This window comes from Lotus japonicus, chromosome 3 (genome assembly GCF_012489685.1).
Source record: "Lotus japonicus ecotype B-129 chromosome 3, LjGifu_v1.2".
In the NCBI taxonomy this organism is placed as follows: domain Eukaryota; kingdom Viridiplantae; phylum Streptophyta; class Magnoliopsida; order Fabales; family Fabaceae; genus Lotus; species Lotus japonicus.
The window spans coordinates 59,844,833-59,856,245 of NC_080043.1; the positions used below are offsets into that span (position 1 = coordinate 59,844,833).

At 33.3% G+C, this 11,413-nt stretch overlaps 1 pseudogene; it reads right to left on the reverse strand.

The window, feature by feature from the left end:
- Positions 1-2,057: 2,057 nt before the first annotated feature.
- On the reverse strand, positions 2,058-8,343 carry LOC130744638 (beta-glucosidase 12-like; annotated as a pseudogene).
- Between the last annotated feature and the right edge of the window lie 3,070 nt (positions 8,344-11,413).

Genomic DNA, 11,413 nt, shown 5'->3' on the forward strand with positions numbered 1-11,413 from the left:
GGGTCGAACGTTTTGCCATTGTTCCTAAATTTGAAAGAAAATTTATAAGAAAATTATGCATAAAAAATCCACAGAAAAAATCTGTAGAAATAAACATTTTTTAAGTAGTGATGGATGTTGTACCATGTAGTTATGCTCGATTAGAGGTTTATCTTGCGGGGTGATTTGAAAAGGATACTTGCTTGGTTAATTCATGTTCTGTTGTAACTCCTTAATCTTTAGTTTTGTTGTTTTTTCTATTGGTTCAATAGTCTCCTATTGTATTCATGAAATTTTACTTATATATTGTCATTTAACCATTCTTTCTCTAAAACTTTCTACCCTTAAGCTCTCTCTGTGAATTGGCTCTTCATGGGTGGCCTCTGCCCCGTTCAGGTGCGGTGGAAACCCTTTATTGAACCTTCCTTCTCGTTTTCTCCCCTTTCCTTTCCTTACCTTGACTTAATTTCTCTCTCACTAGGATCAACCCCTCCCTTGCGCCGCCCCATCGTTTTTTCTCCTTCCCTTTTTCGTGATACTTGCCTCCCAGAGTCTCAACATTGTTTATTTTATGTTGAGGTCATGGTTCACTTCGAATTTGGCTTTGATGGGGCTTTTTTCCGTTCTAATATGGCTCTAATGGGTTTGGTGGTGGCTGGCTTGTTTGTGGGTGTTGGCACTGGTTCTCGGGGCGTGTTGCGGTTCATCTGGGCGCATCGTTCTAGGTGTGGGGCGTTCGGGTTCCCGTTTCTCCAGCCAAGCCTCTTGGTGTTCCAAGAACTCGATATGAATTGTTCCACATAGCCCACAAGGTCCCAGTTCGGGATACTCCTTATGTCAGAGAAAAAAATGTTTAGTTGATTCCTTGTAGAAAAAAATGTTGCGGTTGTACTTGATTCAACAATGGTTGACTTTCAATGGAAAGCGCATGAAGACTGTAAAAAATCAAGAGTCAAGTCTCTGTGGAGCAAGAAGCCACCATATTACTGGGAAATTTGGGATGGACATTGATGCGGTAAAAAAACTACATAAAAGCAAACTTGATGCTTCCTGAGCCGTGTTTTTGGGTTCATTTCGGTTTGGTGTTGAATGTTGTTTATTCTTCTTTGTCTTTCTGGTGATTCTTCCAACTTTTTTCGTGATGTGTTGGAAGGTGGAGTTATGGATGAAGACACAGTACATCTATTGTTGTGTTGGTCGTTGTCACAGATCTGTTTTGGGGGATATGGTTTTGGGCTTCTGGAGTGCTGCTCGAGGTCGATAGTGAAGGTTGGGCCGACCATGTGCTGATCAGGAACGTTGTCGGGTGTTGTTCCCATTAGGTTTTTATGATTTCGCTTTCGGGTTGATGTCTTGTGCTGGTTTGCATCCCCTCCAATTACAAGATGAGCTCTGTTTTTGTTGGGTTATGTGACTTTTCTTTGCAACATATCGGTCCCAGACAGTTGCTCCTTCTCATTGGTCATTTAATGTTTGATCTGGGTTTGGATCTTGTCAATGTCACTTGCAATTTTTCCTGCATTTTGTGCAGGGTAGGTGTTTTATTAGGTGTTAGAATTCTAAAGTTATATCTTTGAGCGCACCAAAACAATTTGATTTTTAGGTATTTATGTGTAATGTTGGAGGAGATTATGCTCGCTTTGTTGAGTTTTGTTTGTACAATTAACCATTCCATCTAATAAAACTTTTTCTTACAAAAACAAAAACTTTTACTTTTATTGGGTTAAAGTACCTCTTGTACGTCTAGTCAATTTATCTTTCGCTTTATAAAAACAATGTGAAGGTGAAATTGGCCATAAAGTACAGGAAAAAAAAGTGAAGGATTTAATTAGGTGCATTCACCTTTCATGCAACTTTGTAAAACCAAGCCACCATAGACCATGTTATTTCTCATGGTGTGAAGGACAAAAATTAATTTCATTCCTTTTACGGGAACCTAATCCATATTTTTTTAGAAGAGGCACATACAAAGAAATGCACATAAATATATGGCAAAGTAGCTATCATTAAAAGAATACAATTTCCTTTGACTTTGAGAATGAAGGAGAATGATCATATAATCACTGAAAGCTTAACTTGAATGATGTATTTTATTACATAATTTATAGAACCGTTAGTCATCCAAAGTCTAATGTCTTTTGAGAAAATTCGTGAACCATTTTGCGGATAGCTTTTGGTATCTCTTCAATCCATTTTTGTAATCCACAAAATTTATTCCAAATCGCACTGTATAACCTGAATTCCATTCATAATTGTCCAGCAATGACCATGCGAAATATCCTTTGACGTTTGCCCCATCCCTTAAAAATTCACCAAAATGAAAGTATTAAATTAGATATACAAAATCAACATTAAGAAAATACATGTAAAAAATAACTCACCTTATTGCAGATTGAAGATAAAATAGATGCCGATAATAATAGTCAATTCTGTAGGTGTCTATGAGAGCTTCCCCTAATGATAGTGTTGGATCATTGAACTCATCAATACCTACAATTCAAGTGCAATTTGCAAAGTATAAATTCTTTCATACATGATAATTGTTAATATATGTTAAGAAAAATTCAAGGTAAACATTCAATGTTATATTCTGTGATTACAAATGTAAAGTTTAATGGATTTACCATTTTCAGTAATGTAGATTAGAGGGTTGTTGTACTTTTTCTTGATATAGAGCAACAATTCTTGAATTCCTTTTGGATAAACATATAACCAACTTGAAGCGGCCTGCAAATATAATTAGAAACATAAGTTATTGCTATAGTCAAACAAATTTTGAAAATGCTATATAGACATACATATTTTTTAGAACATCCGATGGACATGTGCTTAGAAGTGGTATGAACCGATGCTACTTATTGGCTTAAACCGCGTTAAAAAGTATATCCATTGGATGTTAAAAAAAGCCATATGTCTACGGATCATTAGCCAACAAATTTTTTCTAAAGATAAAAAATATTTATTAGATAATTAACATGGAGATCATATAGCGCTACACAATACGTACCCTTTGACCTATAGGATTCCCGTTACGCTCAGCTACCATAAAAAACAAAAGATTTTCTATTAATTATCAAATTAACTTATATATAAGGAGTAATAATTTAAAGAATTGATAGATAAAGATGTGCTTACTTGTAAGATTAGCAAGAGAGTCCGTGAAGAAATAGGGTCTATCATTGCTTCCAGAAGATGCGTTGGCAGCATAATAAGTGGTGTAATAGTTTAGTCCAAGAAAATCAAATGAACCTTTAACTAGACTAGCTTGCTTCTTAGAAAACTTTGGTAATCTGCTTCCGACTAGTGAACGCATACTCTGTGGATAGTTTCCAAATGTCAATGGATCCATAAACCTACAATCATTGTGTACAAATGAAAATTGACTCGATGAATCATGAAAAATAAGGCGATTCATAAGTTAAAAGACTTTTTTTACAAATTAATTTTAGCACATGATTAACAAACCTATTGTCAATAATATATAGGAAATAGTAGTAGTAAAATGATTTATGGATGAGCTAAGTTTTTAGAATATTCTACTATTGCCCATGAAAATTACTTGACTTCAGATGTGTTTTTAGTGAGCTAAATTAAATTTTCAGGGGTTTTCTAGTTCTAACGGATTGTTGGGAGTGGTTTTAATTTGATGTGCACTAGGTAGTGCAACAGGTTCTATGTTGTCATTTGTTCTTATGTTGGTACTGTAATGAATTGAAGCATCCTTTTACTTCAAATAATTTATATTATTTGAGAGCGTTTCAAGCAAATACCATCCAAACATGAAGTCAACTGCTCGTCCAGCAGCGTCATGATCATATTTGTTATCTGAAAATGGTTCGAACCAATGAGTCAACAATGTTATTCCTATAATACCCTTTTGAGATGCCTGTGTAGAGAATTCAAACTTGGTAGTTAGTTAACAATACCTACGATGTATGTTATGAGAATGAATTTTTTACATGAGAATAATAAGAATAAATCATGAATTTTAAAAATGAATGATCAAATATTAAAGTTATGAATGTTCACATGACAACTTAAAAATGTCATGTCACATGCTTGACTTCATGTGCTAATCTTGGTCATTCATAATTAGATCCAACGGTCATAATTTATTCATATCATTATCACGTTAACTGTACATCCCCAACTTAACACCAATAGTAGTAAGTATATTTAGTCATTAATTCACAATAGTACAATGAACCTAATATTTCTTCTTGTACACTTGAACAGCTTTTGCATGAGCAAGAAGTAGGTGGTGTGAAACCAAATATGGCTCTATCCCTGAATCACCACCGGTGCAATTTGGATTAACCCATTTAGAACATCGACCCGGTGCAAATGCCCCAAGTACGTAGCCATTGCTACTGTAACCCCATGGTTCATTCAAAGTAATCCAATGCTTCACTCTATCTCCAAATTCCTTGAAACATAGCTCCACATAATCTTGAAAATCATCTCTGAAAAATCGATCATGAACTATGACGTGTAAAATATAAATTTATGCATATACATACCTTGAATTTAGGTGCACATATGAAATTTTCATTTTAAATTGATATTAGAATTTCATGATTAAGGAACTATACTCTTTTTTTTTTGAAATAGGAATTATACTCTTTATTCATAAAAGACTAAATTATCGAAAAAAAAACCGAAATAATTAAAAAAAATTATTTTATGACTTTGTATATTCTGACCAAGAAAAATTTGCTTCACAAGTTAAAATAACTTTTTGTAAGTTAATATTAGCACATAAAGAGCATATTGTAAATAAGACGTACTACATATTAGTAGTAAAAATATGATTCACCAATAAACTAATTTTTAACATGATCCCACAATAAAGTTGTGCTTATGATATTTTTCTTTCTGTTTTTACTTATTTGCAAAAAGGACGGGGCTAAGGCATAACTTGGGCGGAAAATAAATTCAGCCAAGATCGGTGTACATCCGGTGACTAGTGAATGTTGATCATTAAAGAGAGATAAGAAAAAAAAAAGATAGATACATCATAAATTTAAGGATATAATGCGATCGAAAAAGTGATAGAAAAAATAATATTCTAAGGTGTATATATTATTTCTGATACATGTATCATTACCGACATAAATTTTATAGCACTTACACAATTTCAGGACTTAAGAAACCACCATACTCATCTTCCAGAGTTTGGGGAAGATCCCAATGAAAAAGTGTTACAAATGGTTGTAGACCTGCAGTGATAAAATTCAATTTATTATTTTAATTTGTTATCGATTGTTTGAGAGAAAAATAATAAAATACAATCGAATTTCAATTTTGACCATTAGCTAGCAGTTCGTCGATGAGATTGTTATAATATTTGATTCCTTCTTGGTTGATACCTCCACTGAGCTTTCCTTCTATTAATAGATTCATTTAGAGAAAAATATAAAACGGTTAATGTGTAATATCCATCTAAGCAAAATTAATAAATAGGAATTAAGAGTTAATAATTACATATTAATTTCACTCACTTGGGAGGATTCTGGACCAAGAGATGGAAAATCTGTAAGCATCCAAATTCAAAGACTTCATGAGTTTAACATCCTCCTGTTGTGACAAAATAATTTATTAATAGAAAGTAGAGAATGATTTCTATACTTAAAAAAAGTATAAAGTTTTTTTTTTGAACTTAAAAAAGTATAAAGTTAACCAATCATATTTTAGTAATATAGAAAAATATTTAAAAAGTTAATACGTGACACATTTTTACAATCTCATTGGTCAACAATGAAAAAAAAAACTACTTGTACATGTACCTTTTTCTTTGCAAAATAAATGTGTATATCAAATATTCTTTTTAGTTTTTAAGTAGTTTACAACCTATGCCACTTAATTTAATTTCCTTGTTGTCATTTGGAAATTTGATCATAACTTGTAGCGGTGATACTGGTCAATCGAGACATCTCCGGTGCTTCTATCCGTTATTTTCTCTGCATGTTTCATATTTATTATTAGATTATAGAGAAAAATTAGAGCTTGTTTTGATTTCCCTCTAAATTTAAAAACTATATTCACAACCAATTTATAAAATCTATTGTTCAGAAGGGAAAACAATTATTTGAGCCATAAGTTTTTCGAAACTCGGATAATTATCTTAAAGTTTCAAGAATACATTTTTATTATTGTCTTGAGTTTTTTTTATTTTATATTTTTAAAAACTAAAAAGGTATTTAACAAAACAGTAATCAAACACGTTGTTACTCCTTAGTTTCCCATCTTTTGTTTGATTGCAAGTTAGAGAGAAAATTTGAGAAATATGTACCTGGATATTTATGGCTGAAGGTATCCCATATACTTGGTTCTCTACCGCCTTCTTTTGCTGCACCTTCATACTGTGTATTATCATCACAATCATTTAAAGAAATTTGATTTGAACCCTTGAAAATCTTAATCAAGTGGTTAAAAAATGAAAGAAATATTCTAGTTGCTATTACCACCTTATATTTATTTAAGAGAAGATAATTTATACTATTTTTTAACTCATATTATGCCGTGTAAGCCCCATACGTTTCCCAATTTTCAAGGAAATATTTCAAATAGGTTATGATAAACAAATTCTTAACTCAGGTATTATTAATTTCAAAAGGGAAAGAGGTATGTAATTGCTGGTTAGTATTCATGTGTGTGCTCTGGGCACTAGTGAATTGATGTTTTTGTTGGTTGAGGGTGCTTCCTTTTCAGATTGTACCGGTACATTGCTCGTAATTAATTTGTAAGTATAAAATTTGTAAGGGGTTGTCTAAATGACCCATGATAAATTTTGCAAATAGGAAATGTGATGTACGTAAAATTGTCAACACTATTAGTTTAGTTACCAAATAGCTATGATTTTTTTTTTGGAATGGGAAAATCGTATCAAGCCAAAATGTTCCAAGGTTACAGAAAAATCATATATCAAGAAAGAATTAGCCTCAAGATTCCAAGAGTAACCCAGGCATGGATCATAACATAAAAACGGAAGATGCACAGCAGACGCAAACAAGAATTCACAGTTATTTAGCTTTGAATTTACTACATCACAACCAATTCACAACTTTTTAGTAACAATGCACCGGTGCGCCACTAGTTGGTGTACAGTAGACAATTCTCCTAGATAATTTTTAATAAATATATATTAGCACGTACTTTAAAATAAAAATTATAATAATTTTTTTTTAACAAATTGAGATAAAATCTATTTATATTGCACCAACTGTTTTTGTTTTACCTTGTGTTCTCTCTTTCGTTCTTTATTGTTATGTTTTTCTTTCTTTGTTTCTCTATTGCTTTGTTTTTTTTTGTCTTTTTTCTGTAACTGTTGGTGATTTTGTACTGGGCTTTGTCCCTCTTTTCTCTCATTAATGATATTTTGGCTTTTAAAAAAAACTATATCTGAATGCACTAACTAAAAACTATAGAAAACGTCAAGTCATAACTAGCTAGCTAATTCAATTTGGATGGAGAGTCTTTAAAACTATAGATTGTAACTTGACGTAGCTAGCTAATTAATTACAGTGCTCAAATTCTTTGAGAGTCTTTAAATAAAGATTGTGGCAGATTGGAGAGTTGGTATCGCTTGAGATTTGGTTTCTCAAAAAATCGGGTTAAGTTTTTAATCAAATAACTTTTTAGCAAGTCTTTAGCTAGTTGATTAGCTGAACATGACAAACATAGTCTATATGTGAAATTAATTATTATACATGTTATAGTTATTAAAAGAAATTAAATGGAGTAAATTCCAAGAAATTTCTGTTTTTTAATATGTAGAGGGATTATATGAGTTATAAAATATGAATTTAATAAACTTAACCACTGAATTTAAAGTTTCAAATAACCAAAAAAAAAAGTTTCAAATAAGCCAATCAACTGTAATTGTTGGATATTCATTAGATAATTTCAATTTCATGGACGAAATGTATTTTAAAATATACGTAAATATTGACTATAAAATTATATACTTATGAATTTCTTATTTAACTGCAATTCCGTTTACATAATTATCATAATAATATGATGTAATTTAGAGGTTCGATTTGTTAAATTCATCTCATATAAAAAATTATTAAGCGGAGGGACTCCCTCTTGCAAAGAGTTAGTTTGGAGTAACTCGATTTCTCACACAGCCACGGGCGCGCGCATGCACACATATATATTACCTGGTATGAAGCAGATGCTGTCCCAAAAATGAAGCCTTTGGGAAAATTGCTTCGTCTCATTGAGGCATCATCAAGAGTGGATGCACAAGATGTTGCGAATGTAACCGATGATAATGTACTAGTAAGATTGAAGAAGAGGACAAGAAGTAAAAATGCGTTGAATGCCATATCAAAGATAAGAAGAATAAGAAGTAACATAGACTAGTTTTATGTTCCAAAAAGTGATGCAGTGCAGGGGCCTTAAATAGTGCAGAAAAACTCTATGAATTGGGATTAGAACGTGCGGTTACTCATGGTCAAGATTAGTGCCAGTGGATTAGGAAAACAAAAGGATTGAAGTGGTCAAACTATATATATATTTAGTAACAAGCAAAAGATGAGTGCAATAAGAATCAATCAGTTTTGCTGAGTAGCAAACACGTAGTGACATATACCATTTTGTTTTTTTTTTGGTTGATTTTAAGTGAAAAGAGAAGGATGTGATGAATTTTGACAGAAAAATTTACACTTTATTCTACTCGTTTGGATGGTCAGGAAAATGTAAGAAATCGAAAAATTTAAATGTGGGGCCCACATTGCAGTTTTCATGCCTAACCTGAGAAGAAAATTACTTGAGGGAGGACTAGAAAAATTCAATTTTAACTTCAAATGTTTCCCCAAATCCCACCTGTTTCTAACTTATAGTTTACACTATTATTGCAGTTTATTTTTTTTCCCAAATCCAATGTGTATTTTTTTCCCCAAATCCAATGTGTTTATTTTCTTGCACGCTTTTCTTTAACAAACTGCATATATTAAGAAAAAGATGACACAAAGGTCATTATTCCATGATGAAGCAATGGAAGAATCGCATTTTAAACCTGTTCTGGAATAAAATCCTAGGGTAGAGCAAAGAAGCTCAAGAGTAATATTGTGGTAATAAAGAACATGTATTATATATCATAAGCTCCCTCTTATATAGATGGTGAACCTTGGTGGTATTCTTTCACTAGCATCCCTGCAAAACAACTTTCTTTACAAGGACAAATTTGATTAAAGTATTTCATTAGCATTCTAGTTAACAAAACGTCTTTGTAACTTGCTGAATCTCTTGGTTGGTTGATCGGATATGAGAGACACATTTGGTAAGGCGATAAATGGTAATAAACAGTAGTTATAATGGATTCTCCACCAATTATTATTGCAACAATATGATTTAACGGGTATACTATAATAAAGGGAGGAATAAAAGGCTATTCATTAGGCACCTAGATAATAACAATAATAGGGGAGCAATATTAAAATGGGTTAACGTTTAAAACCGCAAAGGGTGATATCAATCCTAATAATGCCAATTAGGAATAGTAATAGCTAAATGAAAAGATATGATACGTTGATAAAGTTAGGGGATTTAGTCAAAAAGGAAAACATAAGTCATGAATGTAAATTCAAATTGTATTGATAGGTGATTAAATGATCATTAATAATCATAACTGATATATCAAAATGATAAATGTCGTTCATACCATCAAGTAAAAAATGCATATTAAAGTTATATAAATGTAATAATCTTAAAAAGCTAACTTGGAGCAATAAAATTGATTCCACATAAGATCGTGAAAAAATGTGGAACAGCAAGGTTGACTTAATCAAATCAATTCAATTCCAATATTTAAATGACATCACATTCACAAAAGGAAGTTTGTGCCTTATAAGTGACAATTATTGCAGTCTAATTCACAGGTTAATAAATTCATACAATAATCAAATTCTTCAGAAACTCACGCATAAATCATGTTAATTCACTTCAATTGTCTTGAATGAAAACGGTATCCAACCAAACTAATCTGGCCGAAAAAATCAAAGCAACAAATAATACCCCTCATGTAAACCTGATTTCCGGGTGTCACTTTAGTAACCAAAAATAAACTTTACGCGGAAAACAGGTAATTTTTTTTTTCGTTTGATTCCTTTAAAATAAAGCGATAGAAAATAAGGACATAACCCAACAACTAAACTAACCGACATACAAATATATACACATGTACAACCTCAGCTGCACTCCCACGTCACGCGCACTCGCAGTGACTCCAAGGTAGTGTGCCTGCAGGCAAATATATACAGATCCAGAAGTGTGAGTAAGAAAGTTATAAGTACAATCATCCAATGAGAAAGTCGGCCCCAAAATGGCCTCAACACATGGCCCCTATATTCCGACAGACTTTCTGTGATCCCTCAATAAAAGAACCACACGAAAAGCCATGCGTCGGGAACCTACCCTGTCCCAAAAGTAAGACGAAACAGAGCTCTACACAAAATATGACGCCTGCCTAAACCTACCCTCCCATAATTGCTCACATAACCGAGTCCACAGCGAACTGAAGACGGCAAGTTGAAGCTCAGCTCCATGCGTCGTAGAACTCCCTCCGTCAGACGTCCACGCTCGTCAGTCCGGTCCTCCATCTCAAACCTGATCCCCCCCGAGGGAGAGACCATCGAAACCCAAACCACCGTCGACATCTGGCAGCAGGCCGACCGCCCAAACACAAACATGAAACCAAAGCCAAGGCGCTAGGGTCAACTCACGGAAATAAGTAGATATACACTCAACATGTGATATGGGGTATAGATATATATGTTGATATATATATATAAGCAATCCTAGCATGTTATTGGCTCTAACAATGCTTCAATAAATCAAACAACACACAATTCCAGTCAGAATGAATGTATGCGTGAAATGCAATCAATATGATCCGGATTGTGACGCGTTCCCGTTCGCCACAAGTGAAGCATTCCCGTTCTTCACTATGGATGAACCATTCCCGTTATTCATCCTTGGTGAACCATTCCCGTTATTCACCGTATGATGAACCATTCCCGTTATTCATCATTAATGCATTGGTGAACCATTCCCGTTATTCACCATGTGATGCACAGGTGAACCATTCCCGTTATTCACCCGATTGATGCAATATGGTTAGCCAAACATCGAATCGTCCTCACCACACAAGTGTTTAGCTCAAACCCAAACTCAAAACAAACCCAAGATTTAGTGTCGGTCAATACAACACAACTCGAATAACAAGACCCAAGAGTTAGTGTCGGTCAATACAACACAACTCGAATAACAAGACCCAAGAGTTAGTGTCGGTCAATACAACACAACTCAAACGACAAGAACCAAGAGTTAGTGTCGGTCAATACAACACAACCCCAACAACAAGAGTACTAGAATAAGAGTTTAGTGTCGGTCAATACAACACAACTCCAACAACAAGAGTACTAGA